Source organism: Solanum stenotomum, chromosome 8 (assembly GCF_019186545.1).
Source record: "Solanum stenotomum isolate F172 chromosome 8, ASM1918654v1, whole genome shotgun sequence".
NCBI classification, from domain to species: domain Eukaryota; kingdom Viridiplantae; phylum Streptophyta; class Magnoliopsida; order Solanales; family Solanaceae; genus Solanum; species Solanum stenotomum.
This window is the reverse complement of record NC_064289.1, coordinates 16,467,269-16,487,226: the sequence shown is the minus strand read 5'-3', so window position 1 is coordinate 16,487,226 and position 19,958 is coordinate 16,467,269.

Below are 19,958 nucleotides of genomic sequence, written 5' to 3'. Positions count from 1 at the left end.
CGATCCCCCGCTGCAGTGGCGTTTCCCCGCCACAAAGCCCCGCCTTAGTAGAAACCCTGCCATTCTGGTGGGGAAGGCTATACAATTGGACGTGTCTTTTTCTCCGTGAGTTGCCTCATTTCCTAGTCGGTCCCTTGAATAAAGATCCCTTTCGTGCTTAAAACTTGGAAACCACTATCCTTCGTGGTTCCTTAACATGTCGTTTGTTTAGTTTAGAAGTACTCCAAAAGGGGCTCATATTTATCTCTTCGCTAGTTGTTCGGGGATGAACAAGGGGTAAATTTGTATCTATTGTAATGATCCGAACCTTCGTTATTTAGGAAAGGAAAATGTTAGGAGAACTGGGCCCATCATTTTGCCAGAGCGAGACAAATGTTGCTAGGGCGGCTGCACTCCAGCGGGACAAGGAGCACCAGAGCGGGATGATCGGGACAAAACTTAAATAACGCAAAGTCTTATTTTCTCATTTTCCCTAAATGCCAAAAAGAGGTGAGGATCACCCCAGAAACCCTCAAAAGGCTACTCTAGGCTTAGGAAAGAAGGAGAAAGAGATTTCTAGCGCAAAGGTGACTATAGCTTGCGAATTCTCGGCCAAATCCACCGTCTCAAGGTCCAGAAACTAGGATTAGAGCTATCATCCCATGTAACTTCTTGGCGCCCAAGTAGGTTAGGTTTTTTTAATTGAGTAGTCTTAAATATGTGCTCACTGCGTAGTATATTGTTAATTGACGGTAGAATCCATGCGTAGGCCTTCGTGCACCTAAAAAGGGATGGTTGTACCTGTATTCCTAGTGGTTATGTGAGATGTGTACCGTAGGGGAAGCCTCTTCCTGTGAACTAGGTATAAGTGATTGTTTGATTTCCTGTTTGTATGACATATGCCAGGTAATTCCTTCGTTGTATGCATGCATGTATGAGAATAATGAATGTGAATCGAATCTAATGCAAATGAGTATACGTATGTGGATAATTACATGCCATAAACACATTACTTAATTGTATGACTATGAGTATTGTTTATTATAGGTGTGATTGTGATTGTGATTGTGGTTGTGCTGACTGGATCAGGTTTCACATTTCGACACATTTATTGGATCAGGTGTCTGTTCCGACACTTCTATTGGATTGAGTATCACGTTTCGACACATCTATTGGATCAAATATCGCGTTCCGACACATGTATATTGGATCAGGTGTTACGTTTTGACATACTAATAGTTTGGGTGTGGGTTCCATGAGAGAACCATTGGTGACTACTATGTTCATATCTACCTATCCGGGATGTTGGGAATTAGTACGGTGCTCCTGAATGATAATTGAATTATGCATTATGTATATGTGCGTTTACTATGTTGTGTAATTTTTATATATCTCATTACTAAATGAACTGTGAATGGCCAGGCCTAATCCGGATGTTGTATGGTAAGTGGAGACTAAGGTTCCAAGTGTTACTATGTATTACTTTAGAGAGGTTGTTTATATTCATAAAAAGTATGAGAAGTGGGGAGGTGTTCGTGTTGTAAATGTTGAGTATCTAGGTCTTACCTTGGAAGGGGATTTGTATTGAAACGGTTAGCGAGCCTTGATAGAATGTACTATGGGATCAAGGGTTGAGTGGCGATGTGGAAGAAGTAAGGATATATCGTGAGTGGTTGGCCCGATTGGTAGTGGTTACATCCGGAAACTCCTCTCTGTGATGGAATGGTTAAGTTATAATCAAGAACAGAGCGAGCGAGGGGTTAGAGTCAAGTGTACTAATATATTTTAAAGTATTTGGGAATGGTATGGGCATGAGGATATAAAGGTGGAGGAATGAACAGTTTTCTTGCATGTTTCCTGCTAGTCGATTTCTTATATTATGCGTAGTGGGTATCGGGTTGACCGGTGATGCCTACCAGTACGTGTGGTTTGTACTGATACTTCTCTTGTTATGCCTTTTTGGCATAGTCTGGTTGCAGGGTCAGTGATATTTCATAGGTGAAGACGAAGACAATCTCCAACAACTTCTATTTTCCTTTCATATGGTGGGAGCTGCGTTATTGTTATCATGTTTATACCTTGTAATCTTAGAAGCTCTTGTACCTGTTTAGACTAGATCCTTGGGGAAGTTAATTACTGTACAAGTTAACTTTGAGTCGTTTAAAACTCTTATTTTATAAACATTACATGAATTTCCGTTTATTCGTTAGTTTTCTTAATCTTCTGCATGTCTTTAAATGTTTGGGAATCGAGGCTTCTCCTACTTAGGTGTTAGAATAGGTGCCTATACTGCCCGATGGATTGGATCGTGATACCTTATTAACTAATGTGTCATCTGCATTGCGATTTGTATTTAATCATAGATCTAAAGTGAGCTTCGAGCAAATAAAATATTAATGTGGCATCTTATGGTTAAAGGACGTTTCATTTCACTTACGTACTATTTTCCTTGTTATGGTAAGGAAAACGAACGAGTTGTCGCACGTCACATATTTGTACTGTGAACAAACCTTATAATAAATAAACGAAATGGTGGATGCATAATTTGAAGATTAACCCCCTAAATTAGGTAAAATACATAAACATGATTTTTAACTTGACCTCAGTTGGCAACTATGACCTTTAACTTTGACTTTGCACAAGTAGACACTTAAACTTGTATAAAATTGAACAAATAAACACATTCGTCCTACATGGTATCGTACCTGACAATTTTGTATAGTACGTGACAACCTATGTTTATTATGCACATAAGACATGTGTGTCTACTTGTGCACACCCAAAGTTGGTGGGCATAGATGTCAGCTGAATCCAAATTAAATGACATATTTATGTATTATGCCCCTAAATTATTATGTTAACTTCATATCTAAATCATGTCTTGAATTTGAACTTTCGTTTAAAAACACTCAACTCAACATTTGTTGGTGTGTGTATATTTTCACGCTCCTAAAACAATTAGAAAATGTGTCAAGTGAAATTACACATTTCATTTAAACTTAGAGTTAACACGTAAAACCTAATTTATAAAGTATCATTATCTTACGAGTTTCATACTTAAACTATCAGATGTTTTTTGTATCTTTCCACCCTGCCCCATACTACAATAAAACCTCTATAAATTAATATAGACGGGACCATGAAATATTATTATTTTGTAGAAGTATTATTTAATCAATAGATTAATATTTATTAATTTAAAGAGTGTTTCGACACCAAAAAAATTATCCAGGGATGGAATCTCAAAAAATTTGAAAGAACCCACTTGTGAAAACGTCATTCATGAACTTGAGGTCATGATTAATGATCTCGGTTTCCGTAATAAATGGATGTTAATAACCTATTGGATAGGTGAAAATGATACATGTTTAGAGGTCCAAAACTTAAAACAAATAGTAGATGTCATTGAAAAAATAGTGTTGATGATAAAGTTGAAGATGATACAATACATTTGGAACCAGTTACGCGTAAGAAAACACTTGCATCTAGAACTCTTCACAATTTCATGGTGCAATTTGAAAAGACAATACCGAAACTTTTGGATGCAATAAGAAAAGTTAGAGATGAGTTTCAACTAGATTTAAATTTTAACAAAAAAAAGAACATAATAGAATCATATTTCACTAATTTTCTTAGATATATTTGTACTTTTAAGGAATTATTAATTTGTAATATTAATGGGACCATATATTTATATAGGGGTCTCCTAAAAATATATTATCTTATTATCTTATCGAAATGGGTGATTTTTTCCATTGGCTCAAGTCGGGACCAAAGGAAATTATTATCATAGAGAGACTATTAATTAATCGAGTATTAATTTAGTGAGGTTTTACTATATATATATTTTTTGAAGGCTAAGGCCATCCCCCCGGAGATTATTGTTCAATGCGCCTAGTGGCATTATATCTTCAGCCTAGATTAAAATTCTATCAAAGTTAAATACAAAAAAATCAAATAAACTAGTTAAAATATAAAAAAAAAAGTCAATTATTTAAAAGGGTCGGTCATTGGTTTCCCGTAAAGGTTAAAGAACACTGGTTAATTCTTTTATTATATTAATTATCACCTTTTTAACAAAAATTAGGAATTGTCAAAAAATTCAGACTTCTATATTTTGGGGTTTTTTTTTCTTTCATAAATTAATGTTTTCTTAAGTTTAATATCGGTTACACATAATTACATAAGATATTGATTTTTATCTCCAAGAAAGTGTTTGTTTTCAAAAGATCATGATCTAACAAAATCAAGAAAAGGGTGTTGAAGAAGGTGTAGAACAATAACATATTTAATGATTAAGTAAGGTCTGGCCGAAAAGTGTCACTTGAGATGTTGTATGTAAAATTTACTTCTATTTTGTGTGAAATACAAAGATTATTCACAATAGACTCTTGGCTCAACAAAAGCATTTTAAAAAAATGGTTAGACTAATACAATACAAAAGAAAAACTATGATAGAAATACTATAGAGAAAATAAAAGTACTGATAACAAAAAAATATGTTATTGACCTGATCATCCATCTATCTTTGGAATAAGAAGAAACAGGTCCATCCAACACCTCTGGCCTTATTCCAAGAAGATCATCTCATTTCACCCTTTGCGAGATAAAGATCTCGAACATCGACTCAAAGGTGGATCCACCCTAACTCAAGAGGTGTCAAACGACACCCTTTCATCAAAAATTACATTGTATATATAGAGGTCAAATTTCGGTTTAATATATATATATAAAGTATTGACACCTCTCAACACAAGTTAAAGGTTTAGTCTAATGGTTTAAGGTGTTGCAAAGATTCCTTGAAGTCATGTGTTCTAGTCTTACTCGCCTCATGATTGTATTTTTTTACTGACACCCTTTAATGACAATCATGGGACTGCTACAAAACATCGTAGAAAAAAGTCCTAACTCTCGATTACCTAACCTTCTACCTGATCTCCTATCTGAAAAAGTATCATGTCATGGGCATATATACTCCTACTCTTTAAAACCATTACAGTCTCATTTTTTGCATCTTGTCCACTATTGAGGTTACTCATACCTTGCTCTGAATTTATTTGTTTCTTAATTTATCTCTTCTAGTGTTCTCAAACATTCATTTGAGCATCCTCATTTTTTACATTCAATTTTGAACTTGTGAATCTTATATTTGGTCAATATCTTCTCTCATACAACATAGTGGATCTAACAATTATTAATCTACTATATTCATTTTTATCTAAGTCTTGGTAGCACATTCCTATCACATTAGACATTCAATGTGAGCCTCTACTTAATTAATTCTCACTACAATACAATGTCTGATATCATCGTCAATCTCACTATTTTCTTGAATATTTAATGACGTGAGATACTTGAAGTTTTCTCTCTTTGGAATGACATGGGTTTCAATCCTCACTCTACATCCATATCATGCATGTAATGTGTCACTGAACTTTCACTTCACGTGCTCTATCTTAGTCATATTCAACCTAAAACTTTTAGGGGTCGTTAGGTACAAACATTGGTAAGACTAGGATTGGTAACACATGGATTAGTAATGCAGAGATTATTTTTTATCAAGTGTTTGGTTCATTGCTTTCCACTTAATCTTGTGTTTGATTAAGTGGGAAGTAATGAACCAAACACTTCATGTAATTGGGTCAATAAATATATAATTATTATTAATTTTGAAGTATGATGTACCACTACGGAGATCCTTTACGGCACGGTGTATTTCTAATTTTTTATTCATCAAATATATCTTAGACTTAACATAGATTTAAAGTTAATAAATTGTTCAATACCTAAAGCTTATTGGGAAAAAAAAATAGTTCAAGTGCTTAATCGACGAACTACATTGAATAAAAAATCAAAAAAAAAGGAGAGAAAAAAATATTAGTCAAATCATCAAATACACTAAACAAATTTGGAGAATTAAAATGAACATTTATAACCATTTCAATATAAATAAAAAGGAATTAATCAAATTACAAAAGAAATTTAGGAAAAGGAATAGGGGGGTAATTTAGTCATTTAGGGGTCGTATCCAAGGTTTCTTAAACCTTGGATTCGTTATCCATCCATTTTCTAGGGACAAAATAAGATCATATATGGTGTATAACTAATCCATGAATTAAGTTAAATAAAGTAATTAACCAAACAATGTATTAGATGGACTAAATTTTAATCCATGAACTATTCTAATTAATATGCCTACCAAACAGGTCCTTAAACTCTAGGATCATGTCTCCAAACCCCTCGCATATCACTGACTTCATCGCATATCTCGTCAATTAATATTATGTCATTAGAAAATAACATGCATCATGGTACCTCCTGTTGCATATATATGTCGTGTCAATTCATCCATTAGCAAGGTGAATAAAAATGGGCTTAAAGTTGAGTTCGGAACCTATTTGAGTCACAAAGAGATAAAATTGATCAAAATAAGCCACAATTTTAGAAAGTAACTAAAATAGGCTTAGTGTAGTTTTTTATTCCGTTTTACCCAAAAATATAAACGGCAGACGTTAGTCTATATTTAATGTAACTTTTTCTTACACTTTATAAAGTGTAAGTTTTTCTAACACTTTAATACTTTATAAGAAAGGTTAATTTTACCAAAATCTTCACTTTCATCTTCTCAAATCAATATTTCAACTCTTCATTGGCCCCAATCCGACAAACCAACAATCCGATCCCACAACAAAAATTGAATTCTCAAAAGATTTGAGATACGTAGCACAATTCGACCTTACAATTTTTTAAAAATATTTATTTCTTTTCATCTTATATTCATTGATCCATGGTTAATATATAAATTAGTGAAAGATTTGAAATGATGTTGTTGTTCTAATTTATTTAAAATTTCGTTTATATATATAGTTAAAATCAGAAGCATGATTTTTCTCTTAGAATAAGTGCTAATATTTTTGAAGTAGTAATCTTGACTTGAGGAGAAAAGCCAAAATAAATTAATAAAATTTGCAATATTGAGTGTAAGAAAAAATACACTTCATAAAATGTAAGATTTTCTTACAAAAAGTTACACTTCATTAAGTGGAAAAAATTCCATTTTATGTTAAAATATAGACGTTAACAGACTAACGTCTGTTGTAGGTAAAACGGAAGAAAAAACTACACTAAGCTTATTTTCTAGAATTATGATTTATTTTGATCAATTTTATCTCTTTGTGGCTCAAATATGTTGTGGACTCCTTAAAGTTGATCTATAGTGCAACCCCAACTAGACCGGAAAGTGTTATACGAGTCTCCTTTTCACTATTCTCTCTCAAGTTTAGCTCTATCATACATGTCCTTAAATAATGGCCCTAATATATGTCATATATACACCTCTAGAGTCTAACCATCTTCATAAAGCGTTCTTAGATACTAATTATCGTATATATATGTCTTTTCTAAGTCAATGAACACCATATATACGTAAGTCTCTTTTCCTATCTCTATACTACTCCAAAACTCTCCTAAATGATTTTCGTAGTTGACCACTCCGAAATGAAATCAAATTAGTTCTAAGTAATAGATATATCTCTCATCATCCTCATCTTTACCAGCTTCTCTCAAATTTACATAGGATATATAGCTTAATAGTTTAATATCCCTACAATTACTACAATTATGAAAATCAACTTTGTTTTTTAACTATAAAATCATTGTACTCCTTCATTCTTCAAACATTTTAGTCATCCTAAAAATGACATTAAACAATTCAATTAGCCATTCTATACCTAATTTTCCCGCGCTTTTACAAATCAAAATCGATTCAATCAAAGAAGAAAATGAAGAAGATAGAGTTCCGAAGGATGAAACTTTCTCGTTGACTGATCTTAATTCATATATACGTAACACGGTAGATGTATACATAATCCTTCATATTGTCACGATTTAATTAATTAATGGACTTTAAGTTACGAATTAATTAGAACAAATCATATACTAAAGTTTATTTAACCAAAAAATGGTTTAATTGATTGAATTGACAGAGGAATAATGAAGTGGCAATATCAGGACCCATAAACCATAAAAATTGTCACAGACAAATAAGATGGAAACCTAACATTGAAAGTTAATTAGAACACTTTACCAGCCAAGTGTAGCTTCAAACACCATGAATGATGAACCCAATAGGTCCCATCTTATGAGATATCATTAAGACTTGGAAAAAAAAACTTGATGTTATCCATTAATTTGAATATCAATTGCTATAATAACTAAATAAATGATTTTGGGATAATTATTAATATGAAAATTTATAATAACACTTTATATATGTCGTTAAAGACTTCATGAGTGATTTTGAATGCAATGACATAAATTTAATTATTGTTAAATATTTGTGTGGCAAGAAAAAAAGATTATTGTCACTAAATATTGTGATTATATATCAATGTTAGGTGGATATCTTCATAAATTGTCAAATTTCATCAAGACCTTATTTGTCCCTTGACTTCTAGGTAGAGCTTCTAGAATTAATCAGGTTTTAAGATCCTTTGAAGTTATATCAATTAGTCAAATCACATGAAATAAATACTAATAGAATAGACTTTTCAATAATTAATTAGGACCACATATAATATAATATGAAACTTAAAAGATGTTTGTGATTTTATAATAAAGATTCAATTCCGTTCTAGATTATTGAATTTTTGAAATTTTCTTGTTTTGCATGTATATTCAAATTTTAAACAGGTATAAGATTAAGACAATCTACGTAAAATAGATTTCTCTGTAATTAATTAGGACCACATATAATATGAAACTTAAAACATGTTGTCGGCGATTCTATAATAAAGATTCAATCTCGTACTAGATTATCAAATTTTTGAAATTTTCTTGTTTTGCATGTATATTCAAATTTTAAACAGGTATAAGACTAAGACAGACCACATCAAATAGATATTTCTGTAATTAATTAGGACCACATATAATATGAAACTTAAAAGATGTCGTCTGTGATTTTATAATAAAGATTCTATCTCATACTAAATTAGTAAACTTTTGAAATTCTCTTGTTTTGCATGTATATTCAAATTTTAAACAAGTATAAGACTAAGACCGACCACATAGAATAGATTCCTCTATAATTAATTAGGACCATATATAATATGAAACTTAAAACATGTTGTCTGTGATTTTATAATAAAGATTCAATCTCGTACTAAATTATTAAACTTTTGAAAATTTCTTATTTTGCATGTATATTCAAATTTTAAACAGGTATAAGACTAAGACAGACCACATAGAATAGATTCCTCTGTAATTTATTAGGACCACATATAATATGAAACTTAAAACTTGTTGACTGTAATTTTATAATAAAGATTCAATCTCGTACGAGATTATTAAACTTTTGAATTTTTCTTATTTTACATGTATATTCAAATTTTAAACAGGTATAAGACTAAGACTGATAAAAAATGTCATGATCTAATTCATTGTTTTGCATATTTATTTATTTTCAAAGTATACATCATAAATTAATGGACTTCTATAAATATAGTGTTCCACTGATTATCTTATCAGAAGAAAAATGTTACCATGAAGAGCCTCATAATATGCTTTCTTGTGGAACCCCAAATTCAATACGTGTGGGTTATCTATTTTTTGGAAAAACAATCTAGACAAATATTTCTAATCATATTTTATTTTAAAAAAAATTCTACTTTAAAATAATTATCTAATATCTCTCACCCNCCCCCCCCCCCCACTTTCTGCTCCTGCCCCTCTCTCTCGCTCTATCCCGCTTTCTCTCTATCTCTCTCTTTTTTTCTATTCGATGGTGATGACGCTTAGATGCAATTGATATATCAATCATATTTTTGATACTAGATAAGTACATGTATCTAAGTTTATCAATTAATATTTGTATAAAGAATTATCTTCTTGTTGCCTTTTTAAGACGATCAATGTGTAACGTACTTGACACACTATAGAATATAGACTATTTAGCACATACGCCACTTCACGTGTCATGCACACAATCATGTCTTGATTAAACCAATAATCAAGGATAACCTATGAATTTTCCCTTTCTCAAAAGCATAATTGTTTCCTCTCCACAAATTAACCTAAAATTAATTTATGCCTCAAAAGCTCTAACGATAACATAACTCTATAAATCCCAATGAACATTCAACTAACATTAACACATTATATTTCATTCAAACAATAATAAACTCACTTAATTGTGTCGCACAAAAAGAAAAATGGGATCCAACAAGGTTATTGCTGTGTTTTTCATCGTTATGGTGACAATGTTTGCTGCTTCAAATGTAAATGTTGTTGAGGCACAACAAGAACTTGCATATAAAGAGTGCTATGAAAATGGCATGAGACTTGGTGCGACCGAAGAAAGTGTCAAAAGAGAATGCAGAAACATCGTCAGGGACCATGATATTAATACCTAAAACACATTAACAAAGTGATATTTTTTTCACTTCTAATCTTTTTGGCTATGATTTTGTCATTGGCTTTTATATATGTTGTTTGACAACAAAAAAAAAAAAAATGTAACATAAAGAATAAATGAAAAATTAAAATTTTCAGTTATATTTTCCCTTCTTCAAGAATTTTTCTTCTTTTCACGGATTCGATCTCAGATTGGATTACGAGGCTTTAGTTCTAATTTACGAGTACGTCCATTTGCTCGAAAATAAGAGTGACCGTCCGATAGTTTGGTTTGAGTTTTCAATTTTCGAATTAAGAAATTACAATACAAATCAAACCATGTAAGCCCAACTTGATTCAACTTTTAAAGTTTAGCTTCAAATTAGTCAATTTGATTATTTTGAATTTTCGTTTTGAGCCATATGAGTTGGGTTTCTTCATCTTACAAAAGTTATAACTTTCATAAGAGAACTCCATCCGTCAAAAGGTTATATGTAAAAATATTATACACATTTTTTACATCATATATATAAAAAAGTTAAACTTATATAGAAAAAAATATTATGCGTATAAATGAATATTTATTTTTGTAAGAATGTTATACGTATATTTTACAAAAAGAGAAAATATATGTGAAAATGTTAAACATGTATAGTAAACACATATTATATGTATAAATAGTGTTCTCCCTGTTTCAATTTGTTTGTCTGGTATTGACTTGGCACAAAGTTTAATTTACAGAAGTAAACAAACTTTTGAATCTCGGACTCTTGAACTAAAGAGATGTAGAATATATATACCAAAAACGTCCATTAATATTGTGTTCTCAAACATGTCATGTGAAATGTTAGAATTAATAGTTTCCAAAAAATATTTTTTTAAAACGGACTAGAAAGGAAAATAAGAATCAATTTGAAACAAAGGGAGTATATATTGTAACCATCAAGAATGTGGTTCAGTGGATTGAGTTGTTTATCTCTTAACCAGAGTGTCTTGGTTTTGAGTCATGGGTATGGAGCCAAGGAATGCTACTCCTACCTGACATGAATCCGAATTAGTCGGACTTCAATGTGAGTACCAAACAAAAATAAAAATGAAGAAGTAATTACTACATTATGATTGCAGCAAAATCTAAAAGAAATCTATTTTCATTTTGTTTTTTGTTAGGTGTTTGAATTTGTTGTTTGAGAACTAATTCAAAATGTACTCTCTCCTTATATAGGATTATTGTTGCCTAAATGTGCGCAACATTTCCCTATAGCAATTTCAGGTATCTTACTAAATTTGAGAATGCTTTTGTTACACGTCTCAAATTCACAATGTTGGAATGTATGCGTTCACGTATATCAATGGGACCAGGTTCTCGGCACATTTGCAAAACAAGCAGTAAAGTAAATGCTGAAGTTAAAGATTGCACAATCAACTTTACGTGGAAACCTCCTTGCTCAAGGGAGTAAAACCACGACCTGGCCTGCCAGGGCTTTTCAAACTGCTTTCACTAATCTTCTCAAGCAAAAGTAAAAGCCAGTTTACAAACTGAGATTAGCCTACTAATTCCAACTCTAAGCAATACCTCCTATTACTTAGATGAGCCAGAGCAGATACAACACTGCCCACTAAGCTATCACCTTTAGATAACTTAGATTTTGCTAAACAGATACCACACCGCCCATTAAATCAATTTGCTTCTAAATGACTTAGAATTTGACTAAGCAGCAAACAATGCTGCCCACTAAATCAGTTAGCCTCAACTGACTTAAACTTTTACAACGAGTACAAGAATTTGAATCCTTTATAGATTAGGAACAAATTTACAATATAAGCACGGAAGTAAAACTCTTAAGACACACTCTGACGCTTGCAGCTCGATCAGGTCCTTATTGTGCTTGTCTGAGAATACTTCACCAAGATAGTCTTTGCTTGTATACTTGAGAATTTTCAAGATGCAAAAACCTATAAATGATAGACACAAAACTCAAACTCAACAAAAATGCTTCAACACTTTATCAGATCCCTTTGTTGAGTGTGAGTATTGTTCTACCTTGAAGATGGCTTTTTCCTTTTAAGCTTGTGAGTTTTTGTTTGCCAAAATCTTGAGTTTTTGTTTTGTGTTGAGAGATTTTATCAAAATGAACACAAACTCCTTGGGACCGCCCATTGGCTGAGAGCCTGCCTCTCTAGAAGGACGTGCACCTACCACATCAGAAGTGACAACTTTTCTGATAGCTGTCTTGTCGTCCTTTCACATCGCAGTCTTGCAGGGACCAGGTCCCTTGCAAACTTCTCTTAGTAAGTTCTTGAGAATATGTGTTGGCTCTCTCCTTTTGAATGAATGAATTAGTTTGTTGTTTTTTCTTGGATTTATTTAGACATGAAAAGTTATTTATCCAATGAACAAGCAACCTCGTCGCTTCTGATTGGTGGAGTACTCTGCAGCTTCACCAACTTTCTGACGCAGACAGCTTTCCAGTTGTACAACACTTTGACCACTGGACGAGTATTCATACTCTGCAGAGGACCAGGTCCCTGCACTTGTGAGGAGATCATCAAAACATCAAGGACCATAAGAACTTATCAATTTTCCCTTTTTTGATGATGACAAACAACCTACATAACTCCTCATGTGAGTGAGCGAACATTCATTCAATAACTTGTGTTCCCCCTTAATTAGTGTCCTTGCACTTGTGAGGAGATCATCAAAAACATCTAGGAACATAAGCAATTATCACACAATTTCCTTGTTGTTGACACCCAATTTTGACCCTTCCCGATAATAATTAATCATCGAGCTTCTTAAACTCTGAACGATTTGAAACAATTGACCTTATAAAATTCAAAATATTTTCAAGTTAGTTTTATGTGATTTTGTCATTTTTTGGNATATATATATATATATATATATATATATATATATATATATATATATGCACATAAGGGAGGAGTCTTATGTGCGGTTTTGAAACGGAGATTATTTCTCTAATGTATGTTTTCTTTTGTGATTTACGTGCACCCTGATGTATTTTTTAAAAAATATATTATTTACACCCTTAAATCCTTTTTTTCCTTGCAAAACAGCAAAATCACTATTTTATAAATTTTCCAAGAGGGTAAAATGGGAAATGGGATAGCTTAAAAAGGAATTTTGCAATGCAAGAAATTATATATGTTGCTTTAAATCTTGCATAATTAACGCTACCATGTAGCTTAAACTAACTCAGTATTTTATTATCTATTGACTTTATAACCAGGTTTAACTAAGTATTTTATTACCAACCCTCAGCCCGTGAACTTCATAAAGTTGGGGGTGTACATAGGTAAATTCATGAATCGTAAGATAATGATTATTCAAAATCTTACACCATGTAAAGTATTAATTTTAATGAAAAACTTGAATTCATAATAATATCATAACTAAACATATATAGTAGCTAAAAAGAACGACCATCATCCAAATAAAAAGTGTTATTAAATTGCTTTAATCCTCAGACTAATTGATGATGCAACACATTTTTCTTGCCGACTATTACATCTAAATTTTTTTAACTAAATGATGAAATCACTAGTAATTACTACATTATGATTGCAGCAAAATCTAAAAGAAATCTATTTTCATTTTGTTTTTTGTTAGGTGTTTGAATTTGTTGTTTGAGAACTAATTCAAAATGTACTCTCTCCTTATATAGGATTATTGTTGCCTAAATGCGCGCAACATTCCCCTATAGCAATTTCAGGTATCTTACCAAATTTGAGAACGCTTTTGTTACACGTCTCAAATTCACAATGTTGGAATGTATGCGTCCACGTCTATCAATGGGACCAGGTCCTTGGCACAGTTGCAAAACAAGCAGTAAAGTAAATGTTGAAGTTAAAGATTGCACAACCAACTTTACGTAGAAACCTCCTTGCTCAAGGGAGTAAAACCACGACCTGGCCTGCCAGGACTTTTCAAACTGCTTTCACTAATCTTCTCAAGCAAAAGTAAAAGCCAGTTTACAAACTGAGATTAGCCTACTAATCCCAATTCTAAGCAATACCTCCTATTACTTAGATGAGCCAAAGCAGATACAACACTGCCCACTAAGCTATCACCCCTAGATAACTTAGACTTTGCTAAGTGGATACCACACCGCCCACTAAATCAACTAGCTCCTATATGACTTAGAATTTGACTAAGCAGCAAACAATGCTGCCCACTAAATCAGTTAGCCTCAACTGACTTAGACTTTTACGTCGAACACAAGAATCTGAATCTTTTATAGATTAGGAACAGATTTACAATATAAGCACATAAGTAAAACTCCTAAGACACACTCTGACGCTTGTTGTGCTTGTTTGAGAATACTTCACCAAGATAGTCTTTGCTTGTATATTTGAGAATTTTCAAGATGCAAAAACCTATGAATGATAGACACAAAACTCAAACTCAACAAAGATGCTTCAGCACTTTATCAAATCCTTTTGTTGAGTGTGAGTATTACTGTACCTTGAAGATGGTTTTTTTCCTTTTAAGCTTGTGAGTTTTTGTTTGCCAAAATCTTGAGTTTTTATTTTGTGTTGAGAGATTATATCAAAATGAACACAAACTCCTTGGGACCGCCCATTGACTGAGAGCCTGCCTCTCTAGAAGGGCGTGCACCTACCACATCAGAAGTGACAACTTTTCTGACAGTTGTCTTGTCGTCCTTTCACATCGCAGTCTTGCAGGGACCAGGTCCCTTGCAAACTTCTCTAGTTCTTGAGAATACGTGCTGGCTCTCTCCTTTTGAATGAATGAATTAGTTTGTTGTTTTTCCTTGGATATATTTAGACATGAAAAATTATTTATCCAATGAACAAGCAACCTCGTCGCTTCTGATTGGTGGAGTACTCTGCAGCTTCACCAACTTTCTGACGCATACAGCTTTCCAGCTGTACAACACTTTGATCACTGGACGAGTATTCATACTCTGCAGAGGACCAGGTCCCTGCACTTGTGAGGAGATCATCAAAACATCAAGAAACATAAGAACTTATCAATTTTCCCCTTTTTGATGATGACAAACAATTTGCATAACTCCTCATGTGAGTGAACAAACATTCATTCAATAACTGGTGTTCCCCCTTAATTAGTGTCCCTGCACTTGTGAGGAAATCATCAAAACATCTAGGAACATAAGCACTTATCACACAATTTCCTTATACCACAATATTTGAAGTTTTAAATACAATTATAATTAATAACTATACATAGTATAATTATGATCTTGTTGGAAACCATCTTGTTATAATTAACTACTTTTTGCCTTTGTTTGCTGTGACACAAGTTATAGTTATTCCTTGACTGCGGTGTATTAGATGACTTTGGGTATTTGAACAAAATTTGATTGAAGTTATAAAAAAAAAGTATTTGAAAATTAAATATATATTTAGACATGTTTTAAAATTAAAATAATAGTGAATCAAATTTAAAATTTACGTTGAAACTGAAGATATGTATACTAGGGTGGCTTTCCAAATAGGCCCTAGTCAAACCAAATTTCATGATAGGTAAGTAAGTGTACAAAAGGCTCAATCAAAAACTGCATTAGTCATTGTTCGTTTTATTTCTTCAACTTATATATATTACAAGAAGCAAAGAGTTAATAAATAATAAAAGCAAAATATAAATATATATTTATATTATTTTGGAAAGTTCAGTGATTTGTCCCCAAATATACTTTGATTCACGGATTTGACTATCCAAAATAGCTATCGGTGCCTCATCATATGCCAACTTCTAATCAAACCGAACCGAATTATGGTGAATGGTCGGTACAATATGACTCAAATTTCAGATTTAATAAAGTGCTTATTTATCAAAAAGTTGTAATTTGTTATTTATTTATTTTTTTTAAATATTGACACTGCTTAGTTGTTTAAAAAAAAAAATTGTATATGCCGCTAGTGAGAAGAAGAATATAAGAAGACACCCAATTTATAGGCTAAAAAAAGAAGTAAAAATTAGGCAAATGACATAGTATAAGAAAGAAATTACTTCCTTNAAAACTTTATTATTATATTTTCCTCGTTAGTCTAGGACAGGTGCAAAGAACATGCAAGAATTGGGCCGAAGGCCCAAAAACGAAAATAGGCCCAAGTGCTGGCCCAGGCGAACATAAACCAAACTTGGGCCTCCAAGTCTCTTTCCCTCCTTATCTTTTTGTGTTTGTTTATTTGCTAATATCCGTTATTAATCTTAAGGTTAAAAATTTCAAATCCCCCAAAGACGCTTATTTCGTTTTTAACAACTTTACCAAATCAATCACCTTTAAAAGGACTTAAAGAATTTTTGCAAGGAAAATACCTCACTTAGATGATAGTATTTCAACATTTTTCTTTTTCCCCTTTAAAATAGTTTCGACTACAAAATAGTTCAATTTTGCAAGGTGAGTTAAGTTAAAATTATTTTAGCCAAATAATTAATTGTCGGATAACCACATTAGTGGACATTCTAGGTGCTTTTAAAACCTTCCTAGACTGTTAATAAGAACCTCGAACCCTTTTTAAAGTTTTCACTAGATTTCTGTTTTAGTCTTTTGAAAACAACGGTTTTCTTAATTTTGCTTTAAAATTAAGTGGCGACTCTAAACCAGTTCAAAATAATATTTTCCTAATAAAACAGAATGGCGACTTCCGCTGGGGCTTTGAATGGTTCTAACCTTAAGATTAATTATTTGGCTATGTGTTTAATTGTTTGCTTGTTTAAATTATTGTATCTTATATTACTTGTGGCATTCATGGCACCCGATTCTGCCAAACGACAAATAGATTGCATTAGGGAAAGGCGGTTACGTGGCTTACCACGGCTGTCCTTCAGAAAAAGCACAAGATAAATCATTTGGAAGTGATAAACGAATAGTTGGCTTGTGGTCATCCAACGTCGTTTATTATACTTCACCCCGTTGTTTGTCCGACTCGGGTAACCGTCATTTCTCAACCAATTCTAGTCAACCTAGAGTAGAGCGAAACCAAATCCAAATCTAAGCATTTGCCTAAGTCGGCTTAATACCCAAGGCGTATTAAGTCCATTAGTGAAACCGCCAAAATCATGTCCAAGGTCTACGACCTGACGACATATCATATTGTTTGACATTTGAAAGATGTATGTGTAGAAACCTGATTGTTGCTTATTTAGGGGGAGGGAATCTTAACCGTGCTTTGTTTTGTAGGTATGGATCGATTCCCCAAATTCGACATGGTAGTGGAAGCCCCGGTTCTACTCAAGATGTGGTACAACGACCTCACTGTGGTCCACAAAAGGGTCCTCAACAAATATATAGGAGCCCTAACAGAACTTATCAATATGATTGGGTGGCCTGAACTGATTGAAGTCCTCACAGGCTATTGGGACAACGAGAAAATGGTGTTCCGATTTGGAACCATGGAAATCACCTCGACAATTGAGGAAATTCGGGACGGAATAGACACAGTTGGTACAAGGCTTGAAGGAAGAGTGAGAAAATGGGAAAACATCCTAATTCCTAACAAGCCTACCCTCGAGGATATTGTAAACTGGCTCGGATTAAGAAAGGATTGTGCCTACTGGGCTGAGGGTTCTAGCGTTTCTTTCATGGATCTCTATGTTAGATTCGGGGATGCGAGCTTTTATGTGAATCACAACCAAGAGTTCAGGGTCACTTTCAGAGAATGGGACGGGATCAGACCTTTGGCGTTTACCATTGCACTATTAGGCACCATGGTTTTTCCACACGGCCCGAGCCTTAGTATCAACACCCGGGTGATAATGCTTGCACACACTCTATTCCACGGACATATGAACCAAGGGCAAGTGAAGTATTATCCTATCGCACCTGTCATCCTTTCCGACATATACCGTGCTCTGAGTAGGTGTAAGGAAGGACATCGTTACTTTCAGGGTTGTAATCTTCTTCTTCAATGGTGGATAATGAGTCACTTGGTGAAGAGACACGAAACTCAAGAACTCCATACCCTCGATGAACATAATGCTCTTAAGAGTTTGAATGACATGTTGTTCTGGGCAGACTTGGAAAAAAGAAGAACTAGAGAAAGATGGGCTCAAATTTTCTCTGAGTTGAGAGAAGAAAACATCCAATGGATGTTCGACTGTTTCATCTCGAAAGATGCCATAGTACGGGGCGACAGACAACTTGTGCTTCCTCTGCCAGGTATTCGAGGTATTCGCCCATATGCACCCATTCGGGTCTTGAGACAGTTTGGAAAAAGACAGACTACACCTCCAGAAGCATATTACCGTATCTATGTGTTCGACATCGGGGATGATAGAGTGCCTGAGGCTTTAGAGATGCTGAGAGAATGGAAAAGAGCAGTGCGAATGAACAAGGACACTATTGCCATAGATCGATTTAATGCGGGGTATGATGAAACTTACAAAGCTTGGTTGAAGCGTAATATACAGGGTATCTCCTTCTCAGTTCCGAACATTTACCGCAGTGTAGAGAACAAAGAGTCCAAAGCTNGGTTTAATCAAGACATGATTGTGTATTAACTGAATCGATTTAATTAGACCGCTCATTTTTTTTTGTATTTTCCTAATGAATAAATTTTAAACCAATAAATTTGTAGTGTAATTTTCGTGTATGATTTTAACAAATAGTTCAAGGGCAAATTGGATAATATTTACTTGTTTTGCAACATCCATTTGTAATAAAGGTATTTTTGAGGTATTTTGCTAAAACATATTTGAACCAAATAATGTAATAACAAATATTTTGAGCTAAAAATATAACGGAGGATAAAAGTGACTCATTTTTAATACTTGCCCTCTTCCCGAATATATACTCCCTCCGTCTATTTTTAATTGTCATAGTTTTCTCTTTAGAGTTAAACTATAAGAACTTTGACTAATATTTTACGGTGTATTTTTTTTTTTATCATATTGATATGCGAAAAATGTCAATTTATAGTACTTTTCATATTGTTTTTTTGAATATCTATTTTTTTAATTTAAAATATTAAATTAATGTAATCTAATTTAACTTCAAAAATTAGTCAAATTGACTTTTAAAACACGCAACATGACAATTAATAGTGAACGAAGGAAGTATAACATTGGAAGACATGGATTTCGTCATGAGTTAATAATTACTCATTCTAATGCATAAGGTTCAAGAAAAAATCACCAAAAAATGTGATGTAATGGATGAAGTTGATTCTCTGTTAATTAGAGGTTTCGTGTTCAAACCTTACATATGAAAAAAAAATCTTGATGGGAAGCACTTCCTGTTAGGACTAAATAATTAAGTGTTATGCAGAAGCTAGCAAAACAAACCTCAAAAAACCATGAGTAATAAGACAAACGAGAAATATATACCATAAGACACAAAGATTTAACGTTGTTTAGTCAACCGACCTACATCCACAAAAGAGATGAGCAATCCACAATATAAATACGAGAGTACAAATATATAGAGAAATAAACCTCAACCAATTAGCTCGAAATACAAGGAGATTCACACAAGCGATAACGTATTACTTGTGTTCCACAAATTCTCTCTCTAATCAAAACTCTCAAAGCCCATAAGACTACATTGTAAATGCTCGTTAAGTTAGAAGGAACAAGTTTCTATTTA